Raw genomic sequence first — 12,116 nt, 5'->3', positions numbered from 1 at the left:
GAGCAGTGCCGCTGCCTGTGTCTGAGACTACATCCTGCCCATGAGCACCAGCCATAATGCCCCCCACCCCACCACCATGACAACAGCAAGCAGCAGCACCAGCATCAGCATGACAGTCTACTCCACCCCCATTTCATTTCCCATGCTGAGCCTTCCAGTGACAGAGGAAGAGCTGGAGCTGAAGCTGGAGCTGGATCTCAGTGCCCTAGCAAGAGAAATTCTGGTATAGGAGGGGGGAAATCATCTGAGTTTGTGCTCTACAACTCTCAAGTTTCCCCTAGAGCCAGGTCTCCTTCCCCAGAAGGCACTTTGGAGAAGGTTGACATAGAAGTGGAAGCAAGCAGCTCAGCTGAGTCCACTCCTCCCGTTGTTGTGCCTGTGACTGCTGAGGAGGGGGAAATGGCAGCATCCACACATGTACTTGCACCCCAGAAGCGAGCAGGTAGTGCGGTCTGGGATCATTTTGAGCTGGCAGATGACCCCACATATGCTGTCTGCTTGCTGTGCTGAGCCAAAACAAACCGGGGCAAGGGAACAAAACACATGAGAACTATGGGAATGCTGATGCATCTACACAGCCATCACCCCCTTGCCCTTGCTCCTCACCCTGGAACCAGCAGGGGCATGCCCAAAGAGAAGTCCTCCTCTTGCTCTAAAGACCCCATCCCCCCCCCAAAGCAGAGGCAGCCCACCCTACAACAGTAGGAAAAAGGTGGGCAGAAAGCGGGGCACGTTGCAAGGGCAAACAAGATCACGCAGAGCATTGGAGAGACGCTTGCTGTCAATGGCTAGCCCTTCTCCTTAGTTGAGTGGCCAGGGTTCAGGTGGCTCATGGTACTCGTGGCCCCGTCCTACCAAGTGCCAGCACTCACCACTTTCAGCAAGACAGTGGTGCCCTCCCTGTATGAGGCATGCAGGGAGTATTTGAGGGAGGAGCTATGCAAGATAGGTCTGCAGGTGGCCTTACACTTCACCTTGGACACCTGGAGCAGCCAGGGTGGACATCACACCTACCTCTCCCTCACAGGGCACTGGTGCAACCAGTCAGAGCATCACTGGGCTCTTCTTCAAGCTGAGGTGATGGATGAGTCCCACATGGCAACAGAGACCATGGGGCCACTTGGTGCAGGGGTAGCTTGTTGGGCAGGGTGAGCTCAATCATGGGTTCATGGTCTCCAACAATGGGGCCAATGTGGTCAGGCGCTGTGTGGCACACAAGTTCCACCTCATTGTCAGGGATGCCTTGGAGGGGGACAAGGCTGCCAGTGATGGCACCAGCACCACCAGCAAGCTCATTTCCAAATACAGGAAGGTAGCAGGCTACTTCCACCAGAGCATCAAGTTGGGCAATATGCTGTGGGACAAACAAACACAGCTGAACAACCTGCAGCACAAAATCATGCAGGTTGTAGAGATTCAGTGGAACTCCACTTACCTGATGCTTGAGAGGCTGGTGGAGCAACAGATAGTATCCCACTTAGTTCAGGGGGCTACTGCTCCCAATCTCCCCAAGCAAGGCCATGTCATGGATGGCTATCTCCCAGATCTTGGTGGTCCTCAAGCCATTCCTCAAGGCCACTGAGACCCTCAGCACTGGTGATGCCCTCCTTAGCCAGGTAATCCCTGTAGTGAGGGAACTTCAGACCTAAATGGAGAGCCTCCAGGGGATCAGTGTTCCTGGGTGGGGCAAGCCGCTGTCACCAGACACGTAGGCACTGGTCAGGTGGCTGAAGGAGAGCATCAGGAAATGGCTTGATCCCTTGTGGTCTACTATGGTCCATATGGCTGCCACCACGTGAGACCCAAGAGTGAAGGGGAGTGTATGTGGCAGCCAAAGCCTGGATCAGTGGACAGAGGTACTGGTGAAGGGAGTCAGGGAGGCAGAATGTTGGAGGTAGGGGTACAAGGAAGAGAGGACTTCACTGTCCCGTGCCAGCATGCCATCCACCAGCCCATCTCCTCCTCCACCACAGGTGCTGTCAATGTGGGCCAAGGGCAGGGCTTCCATGGTGGGGACCAGAAGCAGCAGCCCCCACCATCAGGCAGGTAGCTCTCAGGCCTTGGTGGCTACCTATCTCATCGAGGATGTGGAACCGCTGGGCTGCGACCCCTTGGCCTACTGGGCAAGCGGCAGCCAGATGTGACTGAATCTGGCCACGGTTGCCTGGGAACACCTGTGCCGTCTACCAACCAGTGTTCCAAGTGAAAGGGTGTTCAGCATTGCTGGTGATGTAGTGACACGCCATCACATCTCCTTGGATCCTGGTTTAGTGGAGCAGCTGGTGTTCCTCAAGGTGAACCTCCCACTGTTGGGGGTTCCCCAAGCTGCAGGTGCAGATGGAGCAAGTGCCACAAAACCATTTAATGCCCCCTCTCAGAGCTAGAGGGGGCACTTACTGCATCACCAGCCAGCAGGGGAAGAACATGTCCCTGCTTAGCTCCTGGGGAGTCAGATGTCCAGCAGTTCGTAGTGTGTCAGAATTCCTCTGCCTATATTGAGTCCTTGAGTTTCTGTACCTGGGAGGCTGATGAAGTGAAGTTCATAGGCCCAGCTGTCCAAAGTGGTTTGTAAATTCCCTTTCTTGATCAGACCTGAGATACTGGAGACGGAGTGGGTTTTTTGTGAGGAATGTGCCCCTACAGATAGTTGGTTATTCTTGTTTTTAATAGATTCTGGTGTGCAGTTTGTGGGGGTACTGGAGATTGTTGGCAGGTTTTGTGTTTTGAGCTGTAGGAAGTTTCCTTCAGTTCTGGTGATGAGGTTAGGTTAGTAAGGTTTGGTGCTTGTTTGAATTTACAAGCCACTTTTCAGAGCTGGGCCTATGAACTTCACTTCATCAGCCTCCTAGGTAATAAGTACAGAAATTCGTGGCCTCAATATAGACATTAGAATTATGACACACTACAACCTACCAGACATCTGACTCCCTAGGTACCTCTGAACTTTTACCTGTGCTGCTACATCCTCTTCCCCCCTCCCCATCCTGTCCATCCTGTCCACCCCCTGACACCTCCATTTCCATTGGCTGGCTTTCTTGCCTGCATTGCATGCCAGCCTCTGGCTTCTTTACTATGCCTTCCATCCAGGCACATCACACACAGACCAACTGCAGGTGCTTCCACAGTCTGATGAAGGGTTTTTCAACCCAAAAGCTTGCTAAGAGATATTCCTCTAACTATTCTATTTTTAAAAAATAATAAACATATAAACATAAAAAAAACACAACATGAACCATCACATACCACAAGTAACACATCATTTATATATCCAAAACAGCACCTCTTTCTACCATTCAGTTCTTTTATAAAAATGCTCACTTCATTAACCATAAGCTGCTTAGCCCCATCGAACAATTGAGGAAAACCCCTCTCCATAAAATCAAAACACAACCATTTACTGTCCTGGCTTTCTCTAACTGTTCGGTTGTTCTACTAAAAGATACCAGATTGAGCCAAAGGACCTTGTCTGCCAGCGCCATGTCCTTAGACGAACACCAGCAGCACCTGACCAGAAGGACACAAGGTCCTGGGCACATCTAGGCCCAAGGGCTGGGGCTGGCAGGAAGAGTTCTCTGGCAGCTGCTGGAGAAGAAGCTCCTGCAGGAAAGGAAAAAAAGGCTCTGTGACAGTTTGGCTGCCTGAGATGCTGCTAGTGCTACTGTGCTGCTTAGTAAATTATTACCAGTTGTCATTTAAAGTGGTAGTCCAAGCTGAGGCTGTAGGGGAGAAGGAGACCTCATTGGGGCACACTATCATGCCATGTAGAGGCCCTAGCGCCAGTGAGGTCACATCTTAACACACACACACAGTGTCACCCATGACACAAGTTTTGCTTGTCAGCAGCCTGAGGTACAGTTTCTCAGAACTCCCTGTACCTATCTCCTTGAAACTTGGCAGGCTTTGTGGCCTCAACAGGGGCTGCAGTCCCTGTAGCTTTCACCCTGCTGTGTCTTCACACTTACAAGTGACATAAGTTTTGCTTATCATCAGCTTGTGGTGCAGTTTCCCAGAAACCCCTGCACCTATCTCCTTGATACTTGGCAGGCTTTGTGGCCTCAGCAGGGGCTACCATACTGCAAGTTTCATCTGAATCAAGCAAGAGATGACAAAGTTAAAGGCAGTTTCATGCTTCCCTATTATAGCCTATGAGCAAAACATAGAAACAGTGAAACAGTTTTCACGAAATGAAATGGAACAGTGGTTTTGAAACTAAACAAAACTTGAAATGAAACACTGTTCCATTGACACAGCCTTACTGGTTGCCAATTTTGCACCCAGAGACATATCCTACACAAGTGGTTCCCAACCTTTTCCAGACTCAAGCGTCTCTCATTAGCTTCAAGACATCTCCCACGTGACTCAAGGCACCCTTAGAAGATGCCAGTTCTTAATTTTCACTCATTTTTCATTACAGAAAAATTATAGAGCAATTCTTTTGTTGCAAAGAATCCAAAGATGAGGTCAGCATGTTTTTGGCAATATGGTTTCCTTTTTGAAATATCTGAGTTATTTTGTGAAATATGTTTGCACACTTAACAGTGCTAACACTGTGTGGCACCCCACAGCTCCCTTAAAAGGATTTCAAGGCACCCCAGAGTGATACCTATGACACCCTGGTTGAGAACTACTCTTCTATACCCTTCCCCCCACTTCATCCTAATATTCTCTAAATTTGGCTAAAACTATTCAAGGAAATATATATATATTACTGTGCTCATTTAGTAAACTTATCCTGAATATCCTTTATCCAGCTTTCCTCTAGGAAGCATCTTATAAAGCTCCTCTTGATAAAGTTACTTTTAGCAGTAATGTAATATATTTATGCTTAAATATCTTGCCTGTGCTCTTACAGCTCTATTTCAGTGAGCACATTTCCTTTAACAGGAAGAGTAGTGGAATTTTGTTTGCACTTTGTCAATGGGGAAGTCACATAAAAGTTAGACATTTTTCACTTCTGGTCTTGAATTGCACTGTTATCCTGATGTCTGCTTGTAGAGAACTTGATGTGGAGCATCTGCCATGCACAGCAGCTCTCATAACTTGTGTAATATAGATTGTGCTGCCAGGTTGGAAACATTTCAGCAGGTAATGGATTTGTTGTTAGCCTGTTAGTTTTAGGATTAAAGTTCTTTATGAGGGTACAGAAAGTTTTTATGATTTTGAAATCATGAATATGACAGAATCCTGAAATTTAAAACTGTCTGTGGCCCAGTGGCATGAATGCAGGGTATAAAAGAAAAAACAGTGCAAAGAAAATGAACCTTGTTAATAAGGAACATCCTTCAAAGAAAGTTGCCTATGTTTTTCTCCTGCTATGAAGTAGATATTAGACCCCTCTAGTATTATTTTATCTTTCCTTTCTGCACAAGCTTCCTTAGGGATACCTAGGCCCAATCTACCCAGAAGAGGGTGTCATGTAGGGTGAGGGCCATTTTAACATGCATCTTCTTCATAGCGTCCTCAGATTTGCTGATTTGTAAGTTATATCAGCTTAGTGTCCCTTCAATATCAGTGGAATAATTGTAGATCACTCCAAGAGTCAAAGCAAAACTTTTATATGATTTCTGAGGCTGACTGTCATCCTGAACATATCTACACCATAAAAGACTATATAGCAAGTGGTGTACATGTGCTCAGAATCAGTCATACTCATGAAGCATGCTAGCATGTTAGATGTAGCACAGTTACCTTAGTGTGTCACCCGCCACATGCCAATAAGCTACTTTCTTAGGAGAGCTTATTGGTGCACTCCCAATGCACTGGAGTGATCACATTACCTCTGTTTTGAGAGAGAATCTACACTCACCAGTTGGCATAGTTCACCATGATACTCTCCAGTGTGATCTATTTGTAGTGTAGACATACCATCTGAGTTGAAAAAAAAGGTGCTGCAGGAAATCTTATATTATTGATACAGGAAGAAAGTATGAGTTATACCAGTTTATATGTCCTCTAGGCTCTGTTAAATTTGCCTTTCTGTTAACCCCATGGCTTTATTCTCTAAAGGTACAAAACACAACTATTTTGCTATAACAGCTGCTGTATTACAAAAAATAGCCCACTCACTATAAAGTTCTAAAAATAAGATATGAATATGGGCCACTTAATACAGATGCCCTTTGAATAATGAAATCTGACAATAATTGGCTTTTAATAAGTTTAAGATGTCTATTCATTTGAGCTAAAGCACAAACATCGACTAATATCCAGGTTAATGTTTAATTGGAATGTTCAAATCTTAATAAGTTCAAATATAATTTTCAATTATAAATATTTCTTGTTTGACAGTTATATGACTTGCAAGAAAATAATTTCAGAGAAACACAATCTAGGAATATAAAATTATCTCAAAAGTAAGAAAGAGCACCAGAAATCTGTTATATTAATTTATGAAAAGGTTCCTGGTGGTTATATTGAACAGAATTAAATGTTTCTGGTGATGTTACAAGTAGACTATAATCTAGACACTGATGACCTCAGGTTGTCAGTAACTACCTACTGCAAGGGTGGGGAATGCAATATCAGTGGGTCAAGTAAAGCTATTGATTGGAGTATTTAGAATTAGCAATTGCCAACCCATGACTGATTCAGCATAGTTAACTTTTCCAGCCTGTAACATTTTTTTCCAGTTAGAGTAAGGTGTTTCAGAAAGGAGCCAGATTGATATCACAGCCTCTTTTTATCCATTGGAGGTCAGATTTAAAGCCTATTAGGAAAGTACAACTTCCCTTGAAGTGACGTGAAATAACTGGGCTTGTCTAACTTTGAGTGGCTAAAAGGAGGGGTGGAGAAGTTTTGTTTAAATTTCTAAAACATTTTTTTCAATTATATCCATTCTTCAATACTGTCTTAAGAAAATTATTTAAGTTAGACTGACATAATGATCTTACTAAAGAAATCTTATTACATACATTTTTCCTTCACTAATTCCTTCAAATAACAAAGATCTAGCTTCTGCATTAAAAGGTTCATCATAGAAAGATAAGTGACAGCTGAGTTATGAAACTTTGACAGTCATTAAAAGGAAAGTGCTGTTACAGCAAGAATTATAATGTTATGACTGAAATTGCTATAAATCAATATAATCTTTTTGCTCTTTTCTTTTGCCCTTTCCCTCCTGATTCCATTGTGAGCTTTGGTTAATGCATTTAAAATAATCCCTGTTTATTACCTGTTCTTCCTCTTCCAGAATCTCATACTGAAATGCTACCTGAAACTATTATTCTTGCAAAATACCTTGGAAAATGAAAATAAAATAATTGGAACCCCACCATAGAGTCACCTTTAATCACTCAAGGCTGAGTTAAAAGAATATGCTTGCATATTCCCCGTTACACCCCTCCACCCTTCTCTTTTGTCTGGGGCCTTTCCATCCCCTCTGCACCCTCTTCTGCGTATTGTCGAGATAGGAAGTCTGCACTTATGTTCTTGGCCCCTGGCTGATGCTCCACCAAAAAGTAGTATGGTTGAAGACTGAGAGCCCTTCTCATCAGCCTAGTGTTAGCTACAAAGCATGAAGACAGATATCTCAGTGGGGCATGATCTGTGATTAATATAAACTTCTGACCTAACAGATAATAATGGAGCGTTTCTATGGCCCATTTGATTGCCAAACATTCTCTCTCAATCATAGCATAATTCCTTTCATGTGGGTGCAACTTTCTACTTATGTAGGCTATCGGATGTTCTTCTCCTTCCCCCATTTGAATTAACACTGTGCCAATGGCCCAGTTTGATGTGTCCGTCAATACTGAAAAGGGTTTATTGAAATCTGGTGTATTTAGTAGTGGCTGTGTACAAAGTGCATCCTTCACCTTTTGGAATGCTGTTTCTGCCTCTGGTGTCCATCTCACTTTGGTTGGAGATGCGGCCCTTACCATCTCAGTCAAGGGCACCGCTAGATCTGCAAAGTGAGGAATGAATTTTCTATAATAAATTTGCCAGTCCCAAGAAGGCCCTCACTTGTTTCTTTGTTCGCGGTGTTTGATACTTCCCTAGTGCCTCTACTTTATCCAGCAGAGGTTGTACTTTACCGCTTCCCACCTGGAATCGCAGGTACCATGTTTCCTCCTTCCCAATGGTGCATTTCTTTGGGTTGGCAGTTAACCCCACCTCCCTTAAGTCCTGCAATACTGTTCGCAGCACTGTTAAATGCCCCAACCAATCTGCTGTATACACAAACATGTCATCTATATACGCCATGGCGTAACCCCCATGAGGGGCTAAAACTTTGTCTATTAGCCGCTGAAATGTTGCAGCAGCTCTGTGTAATCCAAAGAGCATACAGCGAAACTGGAATAGGTCCCATGGTGTGGCAAAGGCTGTCTTTTCTCGGTCTTCCAGTGCTAAGGGGACCTGACAGTAGCCTTTCGTGAGGTCCAATGTGGAGATATAGTTGGCTTGTCTGATGTTCTCCACCATTTCGTCCACCCTTGGCATCGGGTATGCATCAAACTTAGCCACAGCATTTACTTTTCTGAAATCAATACAGTCTAATTTTCCCATCTGGCTTCGGCACTGCCACAATGGGACTGCGCCAATCACCTCAGGACTCTTATATTATACCTTTCTCTAACATAATCTTGAGCTCCTCTTTTATCTGCCCTTGAAGATGTTGTGGGATTTGCCTCCAGTTTTTGCAGATCACCTGGCCTGGAGGAGTTCTTATTCGATGCATCACACCTCGAGCTTCCCCAGGAACCTCCTGGAAGACATCTCCATACTCTCACAAGTTCTATTCCCTGCCGCCTCTGCTCTTCTGAGAGTCGGGGGGCACCTCCACTTCACTTTTCCCATCCCCCTTCCTCAGGGAGGGTCCCAGCTCCAGTTCATCCAGTTGCAGGGCCAAATATAGGCCTTCTCATTCTTGCCATGGCTTCAGCATGTTAACATGGTACACCTGTTTTTTCTTTTGCCTGTCTGGTTGATGCACTTCGTAATCCACAGGTCCTACTTGGCGTACTATTTCATAAGGGCCCTGCCATTGCACCAGTAATTTACTCTCCTGGTCTGGCAAGAGAACCAATATGCAGTCTCCCAATTCAAACTTCCTTTCCTGAGCCCTTTGATTATAATGGGTTGTTTGCCATTCTTCTGCCTCCCTCAGATTTCTTAAGGCTTCCCTCCGTGTCACCTCCAGGCCTTCTGTCAGTTGCATCATGTATTGAACTAGGTTCCGATCTTTACTTTGTTGTTCTTCCTAACTTTCCTTGATCAAATTGAGAATTCCCCTTGGTTGCCGTCTGTATAATAGTTCAAAAGGGGAAAACCCCATTGAGGCTTGGGGTGCTTCTCGTACTGCAAATAACAATGACGGTAAGATTTGATCCCACTTCTGGGGTCTCTGTACCACAAACTTCTTCAATATCTGTTTCAAAGTCCTGTTAAACTGCTCCACTAGCCCGTCAGTTTGGGGATGGTATACCGCGGTCCTTAGAAGGTTAATTCCCAAGGTTTTATTCACCCCTTTGAACACACGAGATATGAAGTTCATTCCTTGGTCAGTCAGAAATTCTTTAGGGAGTCCCATTCAGGAGAATATTTCCAATAACTCCTCTGCCACCTTGGAGGTCGACACTGTTCACATAGGTACGGCCTCTAGGTACCATGTTGCATAGTCCAGGAGGACCAAAAAAAATTGGTGCCCAGCACTGCTTCTTGGCAGTGGCCCCACAATATCCACAGCCACCCGCTCAAAGGGGACTTTCACCAAGGGCAGTGGTACTAACGGTGCTTTCGGAGGATGGCTGGGGTTTACTTTTTGGCACATGGGGCAAGATGCGCAGTACTTTGCTACTTCCCGTATTAACCCTGGCCAAAAAGAAATCTTCCCCTAATGCGAGCCTTAGTTTTGTCCCACCCCAAATGTCCACCCACAGGGAGTTCATGAGCTACTTTCAGTAGGGCCCTCTGGTATCGCCATGGTACCAGCAATTGTATTACTTCCTTGCTCCCATTTCTTTCACGTTTGACCCGATATAGGAGATCATTCCTCACCTCGAATCATGGCGTGGTCTTCATCAGCTCTGGATGTAGCACCTCCCCATTTCGCTGAGCTAGGTGTTCCTGGAATGCATACTGAAACCCTTCCTCTTGGCTCTGCTCCAATCGGAAATGCTCATCCTTCCACAAATGCCGAACATCCACCTCCTGTTCTATTTCTTCATCTGATGGAGGTTGGTCAGTCTCACCGGTGAATGCCTCCACCATAAGATCATCCTCAAGTACTCCTTTGGACTGCTCTGTCTTACATCCTCTTTTCCCTGCTTCTAGGGGTCTCCTGCTGGAGCCTTCTCCTGCCTCTGACTTCTCTTCCAAGGCTTCCCCCCCTAGTCCTAATGGGGTAATGTTGTGGGGTGCTTCTGGTTTTTCTCGCCCCTCTCAAAATACATACTTGGGCTATGATGGTCAGAAGCTCTGGCCAGTTACATCCCAGCATCACTGGGTAGGGCAAGTGCTCCGCTACCCCAACCAACATAGGGCGCATTTTCTCGCCCACTTGTAAAGTAACCCACACTCTGTCTCGCCTTTGGGCTTCCCCACACAAGCATTGCATGGTTATCCGACCTGCAGCTCTTCTGGGTAACACATCTCTCCACACCATTGTATGTGAGGAGCCCGAATCCAACATAGCACATATCTTTTGTCCTTCAAGCCTCACATCCACCATTAATGCAGGCTAGTCTCCTCCTGGCCCGGGGTGAACCCTGGTACCATATCCACAAACTCCCTCATGGGTATCTCATTTTATCTGTACATCTCTCACCATCCTTTTTAACAATGCCTATTGCCTCTCTGTTTGCTCCTGCAGACCTTGGATTACAGGGCACAGGAGTTCCCATATCTGTTGTTGTGCCCTCATATCCATGGTTTGGATCTGCCCCATCTTTCCTGTCCTTTCTTTGAACCCAAGGTTCTTTCTTTCATTCTGGCAAACCATAGTCTCAAGGTACACACTACCATAGGAAGTTTCCCAGCCAACGTGCCAATGTAACAGGTTGCCTTCCCCAGTGCCATCTTCCCTGTTATCCATGCCCTATGTGGGGCACCCTTGGAGTCCCCTTTAAGGTTTCTTATGTCCCACTCTCTCTCTCTCTCTCCTGCCATGTCTTGATGGAAATTATTATGCTGATGTTCCTGAAAGCTGGATACTGCCTATTGTATTTCCTATGTTGGGGTCTTTAGCCTCCCCGGGCCTTGACCCCAGTCTCTCTCTAGCTAGGCCTCCCCATCTAAACCCACCAAACAGGGTCTGACTCTGAGGCTCTAGCCTTTTTTCATTGTCTTGAGGCTCATGGCCCTCTTTCCTGCTTCAATCTAGTGCCCAGCCTCTCTGGCTCAGCAGTCTAGCCTCTATCCCCAAAGCCAGGGTAGTACAAGTTCAAGGCCAGGGGATGGCCCTGACCAGTCCTACAAAACCCCCCCCGAAAATTGCCTGTCAGGTGCACCAAACCACCCTGACCTTTTAAGGTTGTTCCATCTGTCTCTGGGTTCAGTGTACCCCAAAATCCTGTGCCCCCACTGGCACTGGGGGCCTATGTACCCCCAAAAAGCCATGCCCTTGCTGGCACCGGGGGCCCCTCTCTCTAGTGAGCCCCCTCCTTCCCCGAATAGCCTCACCCAAGCCACCAGTATTATTCAATAACCAAAAGAAATATGGACAGTCCCATCCATGGGCAATAACTGCCCCCAAGAAAAAAAAATGTGATCAAAGAAAGCTGCATGCCAGCTTATATTTACATCAGGTTCTTGCTTCAGCTCCCCACCGTTGGCTTCTGGAGTGGCTGCTGTCTCTCACAGCTTCCGTAGTCCCTCTTCCAGCCTTTGGACCGCTCACCGGGCCTCTGGGATGCATTCCTTCCCCTTCAGCTGCTGACCCTTACTACTGCTCTCCCCAGGGTTTTTATAGTCCTGGCTTACCCCTTCCAGTCAGCTGACTACCTGGCCAGGCTCAGTATTTAACCCCTTCCTTATCACCATTCCATGCCTAGAAAGTTCTGGCCTTAAAGGGGTGGACCTGTTTTCCGGTGATGGGGCTAGGGTTCCCTGTTACACACCTCTTAAAATTACCCCTCTTAATGTAAAAAAATATCACTTTTACTTATTCTGCTGAATGT

The sequence above is a fragment of the Alligator sinensis genome, unplaced genomic scaffold (assembly GCF_000455745.1).
Source record: "Alligator sinensis unplaced genomic scaffold, ASM45574v1 scaffold221_1, whole genome shotgun sequence".
NCBI lineage: Eukaryota > Metazoa > Chordata > Crocodylia > Alligatoridae > Alligator > Alligator sinensis.
This window is presented reverse-complemented; position numbering follows the sequence as displayed.